The sequence below is a fragment of the Anopheles arabiensis genome, chromosome 2 (assembly GCF_016920715.1).
Source record: "Anopheles arabiensis isolate DONGOLA chromosome 2, AaraD3, whole genome shotgun sequence".
NCBI lineage: Eukaryota > Metazoa > Arthropoda > Insecta > Diptera > Culicidae > Anopheles > Anopheles arabiensis.
The window spans coordinates 64,766,378-64,778,556 of NC_053517.1; the positions used below are offsets into that span (position 1 = coordinate 64,766,378).

A 12,179-nucleotide genomic window follows, 5' to 3' on the forward strand; every position below is an offset into this window, starting at 1 on the left:
TACCGGAGCGGAAGTCACATCTATGGCCGATGCATCGGGCAAGATAGCGGCCACGGCACGGCACGGCACAGCAGGCAAATGGTGTCGCGTACCTACCACACACACACACACATACACACCCATACACTCGGGCATACTCTCCACGGCCACGGCATACTGGGGAACGGTAGAAAGCGTACAACATCCGCCGCGCGACGGATGTCGACCCAATTTGTCGTTCGCTAGCGTTAGCAAATGGTGGAAAAAATTGAATCAAATTCAATCTACCCGCTGCACAACGAACGAACGAACCACCACGGTGCAATCAAATGCAAAACTACACACTTTCTCGACGCTTGTCGACGGAGTGCAATGCACGTTGGTGTATGCTTACAAAGCGGCCACGCAAAGGATATTTCAATGTTGTTCTAAAGCTTTTTGTTTCCGAATGTGTAAGCTAAATTGTGATACATTATAACACACGCACACACACACACTCTGTGCATTGGAACCAAAGTCTGTATAATACAGAGGTCGATGCATAGCTCGATTTTGGTCCACCTTTTTCATAGGTGGTTTGTACAAGCAACATACATTTTCTGCATAAACCCTAGTGTAGTTTTTTCACTTAAAAACAACCACAATCTTGAGACTAGCCATTTAGCTGTGGTCCTCTTGAGCTGCTCATGGTTTCGTTCTAATTTCGGGCACTGATCTTGTTATAATCGATAATTGCACTATAATTCCATCTATAATTCTATGTTCATATTTGAAATAAAAATATCCACCCGTTATGTCCAAACGCAAATTGACTGTTATAGAGCGAAAATAGTGTTCGTTATGGTAATAATTGGTGGTATAGCCACAATTGATACACTTACTCTACATATCGCTGCCAAAAGATTGTAATATGTAACACATAACGTGCAAGGCATACGAAGAAAAAGGTACTAAATGTGTTTGGTACAAATCTAATCATTACCAATCCGATCCTGGCATGCATATTGTGGACATGAACCCCTGATCGTTACAATGATATCCAGTACAGATGGAAAAATTAACGTTTTTCAGTGATTTCACTCTAATTCTGACAAGATTAGCTATAGAGATTTGAATCTTGAACTCATTCTTTAAACATTTGTACATTTAACAAACAAATCGTATCCGTTTACGTTTACCAATACTCACTGTTCCGACTAGTGTTTTACTCCGTACGGATTCAACCCACTCACAAGTAATAGGCTAGTGTTATAGGCGGCACACTAGTAAGCGTGAGTGAGACGAAAAAAAGTTCACTTCCAGTAGAGTGAGTAAGTGTGTGAGTAAAATGTCCCACAAGCTAGTGTCCTTAGTCCCTTACTGTTAATTCTCTTCCTCAATGACTGCACTTCGATCCTTCCTCCTAACGACTTCTTGCTTTATGCGGATGACGTTAAAAATTTTCATCCTGTATCTTCTACAGCTGATTGTCTAGTCCTTCAATCCTGGCTGTGTTAATTCTCTACATGGTGTGCTTCTAACGGTTTAGTCCTGTGTCCTGAAAAATGTTCTGTCTTGTCTTTCTTCCTATCCTCTACAAGTATAACTCATGCTTATAGTGTCTGTGATGCCCCTATTCCCCGTCTGTCCTTGTCTAAGGATCTTGGCGTCTTCTTTGACCCGAGTCTATTTTTCAAAGAGCACACGGACTATGTCATCAACAAGGCCAACAAAAGTCTTGGTTATATTTGTCGCAGTCCACTGAAATTCGTGATCCTTTTTGTCTTAAGTCCCTTTATTGTTGTTGGGTCCGTTCCGTACTAGAATATGCCTGTGTCATCTGGTCTCCTGTCCAACTATCTCTGCTCCAAAGGATTGAGAGGATCCAGAGACGTTTTACAAGGATCGTATTTCGTAGGTCGCTGGGTCATCACTCTATTCCGCTTCCTTCGTATGACGATAGATGCACTCTATTAGGCCTTGCCAAGTTGGAGCACCGCCTCTCGGTCGCTCAGGCTTCTTTCGTCGCTGGCATATTGCTCAATACGATTGATACTCCTTCACTTCTGTCGCGCTTACATTTGTATGCACCTTGTCGCACCTTACGTTATCGTTTTCGTCTCCAGTTACCTATATGTCCTACACGTTTTGCTCGCAATGAGCCTTTTGTAAGAGCTATGTCGTCTTTTAATAGTACTTCAGATCTATTCGGTTTCAACCTATCCTATCCTGTCTACCGATCCCGTCTTCGCTCCTTTTCCGTACCATAAACTCCTTCCAACTCCTTCGCGAATAATTGTATACTATAGTCAGTAAGCACTATTGCTGTAACCCAACGTGGCCGAGCAACTAATAAAATAAAATAAAATAAAATAAAGTAAAAATAAAAATCCATACTCAGTGTGGACATCTGTAGTGTGCAGTATGAAACTTACATTTCCAAATTCTTTGACAGCGTTAGAATATAATGTAAATGAAAAATGTTGATCTCTTTTCAACTAATTTATCGAATCTACCTTAATCTTAGTAAGTTGGAGTTTGGACGGATGATAGTCAGTCCTTGTTACGGGCGAAACGACGGTCCATCTGTAAGATTGAAACCGCGACGAGCATATTGTTAAATCGTCAGAATGGACAAAGTCACCCAGATCGTAAAGAATTTTTAATACCATCACTGCCATTAGCTTTAACAAATGCGTGTCATTATATGATTTTCCTTTTTGATGCAACTCGTTTCAAATTCTAAATTTTGCTATAGGATAATAGGCTGAACGTTAATGCATAAGATAAGTTACAGCCGTTGCCGTCAAAGTTTGGCTGACAACACAGATCAAATCATTCTATTGACTCAGATTGATATTATGTGTTTAGATTTTTCAAAAAATTCATTGAAAAACAATATACGCAAATTAGTTATTATATGCAATAAGGGACAAATTTCACTCAACTCCTGGGATATTGCTTTGAGTGCGTTTTTATAATGATATTGGTTGCTACCGTGATAATTTTATGCGGATCTTCAAGCGAGTCTATCGATCCATCTCATTAAAGACGAAGCTTAGCACAATATTAAAGGCACACAAAAAAAAAAAAAACAAAATACTTATCCCCATTTTAGCTGGTATCGTTCTCCTTACGTGCGTGTAATTTGTATTTGTCATCATTCTCACATTTTACTCGTGCGCGTTCGATTGCGCGATCGCTGATCGCGGTTGCGCACTTGGTAACGTTCCTTTGTTCCATTCAGTCTCGGCTGCGGCCACTTCTGCAACCGTTCGCACAAAGGTGCGTTGCGCACAGGCTGCGGCAAGGCGCAGGCAAGTGAAGCAGCCGTCATCGCTCGCTCCAACCATCGCTCATGGCACGTCCGCGCTCCGCGGTGGATTTAAATTACGAGCCATTCAATAGAACAGAAGTGGTGGTCGTCGGCTAGAAATTGGAGAAATCAGTCAATCACGGCTTCACGTTGCTGCTTGCTTGTGTTTGTTTGTGTGTGTTTGCTTGCGTGTCTGTTGGGTGCGCTTTCAAGTGCATATGACACGCACGGACGACGAAGGAAGAATTATAATCAAAGTAGCTAGGCAAAGCCGCAAAACAGCAACTGCCCTAACGGGAATGGTGTAGTAGTATTGTTTTCCTTGCCCTGACCGGTGGCAGCAGGCCGTGCGGGGAGTTTGTTCACATTTCGCTGTCATCGCACATCGGGGCGGTGCCGATTTCTCTGTCAACTCGTGCCCAAGGAGTGCCGAAGCGCGAAGGTGTCCCGTCCATCGCCCCCCTCTGTCTCTCTCCCTCTCTTTCTTTCTCTCTCTCTCTCCCTCTCTCTTTCTCTCGTGGGACTTCCGGTTGGAGCAGCGAGCTGACCGAAACGAGCGTTACTTTTGTGGTGTCGGCAAAATTGGCCTTACCAACATACATCTGAAGCTGAAGCTAATGAAACGTGGGCGAGTAAGTAAGCTTACCTGAAATGTGAGCTTGCGGCACAGAGGTTGACCGTTGGTGCGTTAAAACCCCGCAGGTTGACAAATAATCCAGTGAGGAACTAGCGGATGATAATACAAATGTTCAAATACCAATGAAGACGACTGTGTACGGGTGTGTACGAGGGGATGCTTAACGAATTCCTCCCGCAGAATGAATTTTGCCATCACACGCCAATGCCATTCAACGCGATGCGAAAACGCTTGTGCGCGCTAAGCGGAAACCTGTCGATCTTAAGAATGGATCCCAAATTCCTGAGATGAAATGAAATCAGCCTTATTGGTTCTGGATCTGGCGCACGGAGAGCGCCGCCAAAGCGAAGGACGTGGAAAAAAGCAGGATGCAAAAATGCGTTATTATTCCTGTGTGTGTGTGTGTTTTTTTTTTGCTGCTGCTCACGCCAACTCACGCCGAGACAGAATAATTCAAAAAGCCTTGAACGCCACTACGTCGAGACCTCGACCTGGAAAGATTGGAGCGCAGTAGAATCGATAAAAACCGTTCTTGCTTGAACTGAGCAGAACAATGGAGAAAACCACACGCAACAACAACAGAAAAAAGACGCAACGAGCTTAAAAACAAGACACACACACACGCCATCCGCCCGTCAACCATCATGATCATCATCCGTTCCAGCCATTGCGATTCCCCACCACCGACCATGCTGCCGAAGGTACACACACACAAATTTTGAGGAATTTATTTCGCATCGAGCGGCAGCCTCCAAAATCTCCCCCTCCCCTTCTCCCCGCTCCCCTCGTCACTTCCATTCTGAGCTGTGTGGGATAAATCGAGCCACCCATCTCTCTCTCTCCCTCTCTCTCTCTCTCTCTCTCTCTCTCTCTCTCTCTCTCTCTCTCTCTCTCTCACTGGAACGAATTGCCCCCGGGGGTGGAATTCTCGCAGCAGCGCAAGAAAGATCGTAGCAGGCCAGGCAAAGACTTGCTTCAGTAATTTATGTCGAATTCGTTGCATTCCAACGCGATGAATCATGCTGAGCGCAAAAGCCTAAAGTTTGGACGCTCCGAGCATCGGAAAGAACGTGCGCCGAAGATACGGCGAATGCGTCGCGTCCCCGTAGCGGAGGAGCCTTCTCGCTGGGGTTGAAGGTTCTCGAAACAGCATGGCATGGAGCGAGGCTCAACTCCTTCTACTAAGGCCGCTCCAGGTCGGTGTGATGGTTCTCTTCTTCTTCTGACGATGATGGCGATGGGAGGAATATTTGCGCCCACGGACGGCGATCGCAAATGATCGCGTGGAAGCGGGCTGGCTGGCTGCTTGGTTGGTTGGTTGGTTGGCGGATGGACAGAAAATGGAAAGATTTTTGGCAATTACTGCCAGTTTGATCATTAACTTTTTCCGGATATCTCCGCCCGGCTGTACGTGCCTCTTTCACTCTCAATCATTCTTTCGCGCGTTTTGCTCGGCCACAGGGCTTCAGGTTGCGCAAACGATTCAGCAGCTAAAGTACGCAGGTGTTTGCTGTGTTGTATAGGCGATGGCACAGACTCCATTCACATCGCGCTGCTAGTGCACCTATCCGTACATCCTATCCGACCAGACCAGGCTAATGTAGATCGACGATCCAATTGACCGTTTTGCGTGGCGATCATCATCTGCCCGACCCGCCACTACTATCTTGATCTTGCGATGAATCGTCCGGGTCCGGACGAAGCGCGCTCAAACAAAGGAAATTCACGACAAGCAGCAGGGTGATGGGGTGGGGTATGGTGAAGCCTACGAGCTAACAAACGATGGCTCGACCTAACGGTGAATGTGTGCGGTACTACCATGAGCGTGCTTGCGAGGCTGCGTAGGCCCCTTAGCTGTACCGTGCGAGAGTGAGTGAGTGGGCAGAAGACAGTGGAAAGCAGCCGCGCAGAAAGACACACATTGTAGCAGCAGTGGATTCACCTTGTGCACCAAACTCCCCCTTTCTCAGCATCGGAGCAGCGAGGGCAGAAGAAAGCGGAGAAAGCTCTATGGCAGCGAACACAAAGCCACAATACCGGAGACGGACGGACCAACCGTCTGACCGGACCGGAGCGTTCTGACCATCCGAAGAAGAAGGGGCGAGGGAGAGGGGAAGATAAAGGGAGGAGGTCCCAGTACAATGGTACAAAGGAGTTATGGCTACAGATAGAAGCGATTAGAGGGCTGATAAATACGGAGGTGCTGTAAACGGAAAGTCGACCACCGTCTTTTGAGAATCGCAACACCAGTTTCATCGCACCAGGTCTTCTCCGAGTGACCCAATGTCTCAAAACTTGCCTCCATTTGTTAGCCCGTAGCCCGTAGACTGTGCGCCCGCAGTACGTGGGGTTTGCCCACGTCACACCCCCGGCTACACACTCGGAATAGGTGTACGAGTCGTCAGACGACCTTCTCTTGGCCAGGTTTTTTTTTGCGCTGCCTTTAACAACACCCCTTCCTCGACGATGGACGATGGGCTGTGAGGCGTGTGCGAGGCGGGAGGTACGAGGCCTCTGTGGCCCTTGCTCTGCGGCTGTCCATCTGGTTGTAAGGTGTCGCTCGATTGTCCTCATTCAAAGCCAAGGAAGGAAGGGGTGCACCACGCCGACCACGGACCGCATGGAATGGGACGGTGGGATGCGTTGGTTTGGGTTGGGTTAGGTTTAGAGGCTTGAAAAGTCGCCCCACATTAACCATTGCGCCCTCCTTTCGCGTTGGTCGCGTTGAACGTTGGTTGCATTGAAAACTGACACCGATGTGCTTATCACATTTCTGAAAGGGGAAAAATCTCTCTTTCTCCCATTCTCTCTCACTGTTTGTCACTCTAGTAGATACGTCATCACCCGTGAAGGGATCGTGTCGTTTGATGCACCTATAAACGCTCGTGTAGGGAGCCGCTCGGGCGAATGCTGGAGCCCAAAGGAAGCCCCGAAAGCTCCAAATCTCTGCACGCCGCGTTGCCTTTCCGCGCACCTATGCCCTTTGAACACGATGCCATTCCTCCGGACTCCGGCCAACGGCTTCTGGCCGTGCTGTATTCTGACAGCGATTTTTTTTAATGGTATGACTCCCCATCGTCTTTCTTCTTCTTCATGTTCTTCTCCCGGTTGCTTTCTTTGGTCGTGCTCTTTCGTGATTCTCTTCCTCTCGATCTTGAAACATCTCTCCTGTTCCAACCATCCCCTTCCAACGGGTGCGCGATCGTACGCGGTGATCTTACTCTCTCTCTCTCTCTCTCTCTCTCTCTCTCTTTCGCTGTTAGTCTTGGACGCGTTCGGTAACTGCGCAACCATCATCCACTTGTCGAAAACTCTCCGCAGCGAAGCAGCAGCAGTGTACGAGAGTGCGCCGCGCGCAGATGGAAGCAGTACGCACCGACTGGACTGGATGGTGGATGGTGTAAGAAGGGAGCCGCCGGTGGACGGAATTCGGCGTGCGGCGCGCGCATCCGTCGGCCGAACAGCGCGCAGCAGCCAACAGTACACAGTGCCTGGCTCATGGCTTTGAGAAAACATCAAATACACAGGCTACCGGCGTTACGCGTTTTGTTTTCGGCCTGCGGTACAACAACGGGCAAAACCGGCACTGCTGGACCCAGCGGCCGCGTACGGTGCCAGTGAATGGACGCGAACCGCGTGAAGAGGGTTGGGTGGGGGGGGGGATGTGGATGGGAGGGGGGAAGGGGGTTTGGGAGTTAGCGTGCGCGGGATGGTGGTGTTTTGTGGCTGGGTGGGTGGACGTGAGTGGGGTTCCTAACCGTTCCATTCCGTTCGTTCGTTCGTTCGTTCTGTCTTTCGTACGCTTCTCTTGCCAAGCTCTCGCTGCCATGGCAATAGGCCATGAGCCAGAGCGAGTTTTCGCTGCGTGTATGTGTGGGGAGGAGGCCGTCTTGGATGTACACGAAACGTACACAGAATCGGAACGAGGAAACCCTCGTCTGGATGGATGCACAAGCGATCGTGCGCTCGAGCGAGATCGGGATGCTGCTGGAGAGTAATGTGTTGGCGTTGTTGGGAGCGGTGGATGGGGGACGAACCAAGCAGAAATGAATACCAAAATACTCAACGAGGCAGCATACACACACAGAAAAAAAGAAGAAAAAAACACACACACATAACGCAGATACACACACCCAAATGGGGAGGAACACACATAAATGGGGTTGTTTAACATAAGGCCATGAAGAGAAGCCTTGCTTCATCGCTTCGATCGAGTGGAAGGCGACGATTTTGTTTTGTTGAAGGTGTTTAGCTGCATGGATGGGAAGGTGGCGGAACATCCATCTATCGGGTTCGGATGGAAATTAGGGTTTTTTTGCTTCTCTCTCTCTCTCCGCTTAGGATTACCAGTCCACCGGAGTGGAAGGGTGTATTCCGTAATCGTGCGTAGTTTATTTAAGACATCTGAAGCCGATTTGAAATTGGTTTAGAAAGCAGCATTATGTAGCATTATGGAAAAAATGGCTGTTATGGATATACAACCTACGACACAGCACCCAAGTCTGTTGGAGTGATTTTGATATTTTATTCAATGGAATAGTCACAGCAATCGGTTGATGGGGTATATTGTTTTGCACTTGGTAAAAGTAGTAACAAACTAATATGCAAGCCATAATGGAAAACCCAGCAACTCAGTGTCGAGGTAGAACGCACCCTTACGACAAACAGATCACAGATTGCCAGTGTACCTGACAGGCGTGCTGGGATCGTACACGGGAAGAGAGAAATAAAAAGATTATCAACGAAGCGCGGCACTCTCGGGGAGCACGCGTGCACGATCGTGGCAAGCAACAACAGCGAGCGAGCGAGCGAGCGAGTGAGCAAGCAGGACGAACACGGGCGGTGCCGAGATTATTGGCGCGCTCGGACGGCCAACAACCGTTTGCCAACGGCAGCAGCAGCAGCCACAGCAGGAGCCAAAGTAGTAGCGAAAACAACCAGCGCGCACACACATTCATCGGCCATCATAATTTTGTGCGCGTCGTTCCGCCCCGCTCGTTGTCGTCGCGGCCCTATCCTACCGATCGTGAAAGCAGCATCGGGTGCGTGGATGGGCGCGGGGACAGGCTGGGGTTGGGGGAGGGTGGGAGGAGGCGTTGCGAGGGAAAGAGTCCCGGAGATTGGCGCGCGACGCATGCTCGGCGCAACCGCAGTCGATCGCCGCCGTCACACTCTGGGGGGAAGCGGGTTTTTCGAAGCCCGGTAGCACTGTACTGTGATCCGACTGCGTCAGAGGTCGGTCTGCTCGATCGCTACCAAATCCTCCTTCACTACGCGTGGATCCACACTACGCTTCCTCACACACACACACACACACACATTCTTCTCGTCTGTACGGGTCCCAAGATTTCGAAGGCAACGCCGATTCCGAGCAATCGTCGGAAGTGGAAACGTGCATCCCGTCGTTCTCCCGTCGTCGCATCCCCCGATTCCCCCTCCCTCCTCGTACCCCGTAAGCCAAAACTTGTCCGAGGGCTCTCTTTCTCTCTCTCCCTTTTTTCGTTCTCTCTCCCCCTCTCTCAGTCGCTCTCTCTCTCTCTCTCTGTGTATCTCGTGTGTTGTGAAGTTCGAACTAATTCTTTCTTTGCCCCTTCTTCAAGTCGACCACTCCACCACGCCACGCGTACGTACATATCCCGCCAAGCTGCATACGTGTCAGTGCAAGCCGCGCGCCACTGCTACCGGCACAGCCGGGGCCCTTTTGGGCGTCGATTGTTGACTTTTCGAGACACAATCGACGATTCTGTTCTATTGCAACTGCTACCGAATCTGATTGTATCCGGGTGCGTGTGCGTGTGCATAGTGCTGACCACGAACAAGCCCCGAACGAACCACACCAACCAAAGCTCGGTTAATCAACCCGTTGCCGGGAAATGACACGTTCACACGTCAGGAGAATGATTATGAGGCCTGCACTAGAAACATGATTGATTGGAGAGTTGGATCACTTAAGTATTCCCAACGTACGCGTCCCCTCGGAGGAAACACGCGGCCTTACCAATTTGACTGATCGTTCGGGCAATAGTTGCTGATTTTTCCCCCTTCATTTGGAATTAAATTTGTTTTCAACTAACTTGCACACTTGCACCTTAAAAAGTTGTTTTAATTTACTTTAGCAACCCTATTTTATTAACACACATCTATTAAACTTAAAACTGTTCATACGGTGGACAAAAGCTACAGATTAATCCCCGCGAATGATCACACCACTGCGCGGATGTCCTCGGTATACGTTTACTGCATATTTCGGAAATAAATTACAAATATTTAAAAAAAACATATATTTATGCGTTTTTTTAACAAAAATAAGAAACAAGAATCTTAAATTACAATTGCCATTATATGCTAAAGGTGAATTTTAGTCTTAAATTTAGAAAGTGTCAAATTAGGAAAAAATAACATGTATTCTAACAGCAACAATAAATAGTCGATTTGAAAATAGTCAATTGTACAAAAATGATAAAGTAATAAATAACATTCTTTTCGTTGTAACAAGATCGTTACAACGTTATAACGTTACGTTGCGTTACAAGTTATCAGTTTGAGGTTTATTTCCAATTAAAAAAGAAACATGAACTATATGCTAGCAAATGTAGTATTACGTCAAAGAAAGTTAAGTTTAGATGAGAAAAAGGAATTTTTTTTTATTTACCTTCATCATTTTGTGCTTTATTTCATTGGATGGATCTTTTAGAGATTGAGTGGAAATGGATATGAACTATTGTTTTATGATGATAGTGCGCACACAATATTCATTAAATTTTAAAGTTTGAAGATATGATAGAAACATTTGTTTAAACTATTTAAATATTTTCGTATTTTAACGTAGTACCTGTATTTCAAATTTGAATCCAAATGTTATTGTAAATGCATGTTTAAAAAAATATGATGAATCAAAACAAAAAAAAAGGTAATTATAAAAGGAATTGATTGTAACTGTAGTTGAGCACCGCAGTGTTCATTGTTTTGATAAAGTAAACAAAAAAGGCTAATAGGTAATGTGTGAAATCTTACAGGGTTTCCCACGATTTATTGGTCAGTTCCCATGATTTATTGGTGCGTTCCCACGATTTTTTGGTCGTATCCTATAGATTTTTGGTTCGTTCCCATATTTTATTGGTATTTTCCAATTGGATATCAATACAATTGGACCAACAAATTCTGGGAAACGACCAAAAAATCGTGGGAACGCACCAAAAAAATATGGGAACCCACCAAAAATTGATGGGAACCAACCAATAAATCGTGGGAAACCCTGTATTTAAAAAAAAGAATACTTTAGATCCTACTTTCTACTACTATTTCTGTTACTGATTCTATTACTAAATTTAATATCATCTAGGAATTGAAAGAACTCTATCCATCCTATGTTCAGGTGGTTTTGCTCGAATAATACTATTTATTAATATTTCTAGCTTTTCGTAATATTCTAAGAAATTCCTAAACAAATAAATAATAGAAAGAGCATTCAATTAGTTATAGCAGTAAACATCGTCTTAGAAAAAAAAAACAGAAACGTTTAAAATGGATGAACAAGATTGTCTAATTCAATACATAAATGTAATAAGTACAGCGCGAATGATACAATCAATAGCTGCAGCCTGAATGGCCTGTAGGTAAGCCAACATGAACTCTTCAGTGATGGTGAGTGAAACAAAAATGCATCAATTTCGTTTGCATTACTTCCGTACATACGAATCTATCCGTTTTCTGCAACATCTACTACGCATCAGCACCCATTTCCACCGGGTTGTCGTGCTGTGGCCACCTTCTCTCTCTCTCACTTGCTCACACACACACACACACACACACACACACACACACACACACACACACACACACACACACACACACACACACACACACACACACACACACACACACACACACACACACACACACACACACACACACACACACACACACACACACACTTTCCTCTTTCGCTTAGGATACACAAGATGCGCAGAGGGACAACGTACGCACAGTTTAAATTTAAACTTTCGAGAAAATGGCAGGTGCCAGCTCGGTAGTTCTTCCCATCGTGCGTGTGTGTTTTTATGTGTGCATGCATACATACATATTTGCGTGTGTGTATGCGTTTATAAGATTTTAATAGGGCATTTTGTGAATGCGTGCGAAGTGTTTCAGCTGGAACGGCGGAAAAGGAAATGTCTCGAAGGAAGTGACCACGTAGGAACAGCAAGTGTGTTGGTAAAGGGAAGCGGGCTAATGCACTTGCTAAAATGATGTCTCCTGGTAGTCGAA

The 12,179-nt window shown here is 46.3% G+C and overlaps 1 protein-coding gene across 2 annotated transcripts in view; it reads left to right on the forward strand.

Moving 5' to 3' along the window:
• Positions 1-12,179, forward strand: part of LOC120895324 (RNA 3'-terminal phosphate cyclase) — a 32,802-nt gene that overhangs the window by 16,525 nt on the left and 4,098 nt on the right. Inside the window, exon 7 of one of the 2 annotated variants that reach the window (XM_040298565.1) lies at positions 7,175-7,451. The exons of the other annotated variant lie outside the window; for it this stretch is intronic. The gene's annotated coding sequence lies outside the window, so the exon portion shown is untranslated. Of the gene's footprint in view, positions 1-7,174; positions 7,452-12,179 lie in introns of those variants that run through there. 2 annotated transcript variants of the gene reach the window in all.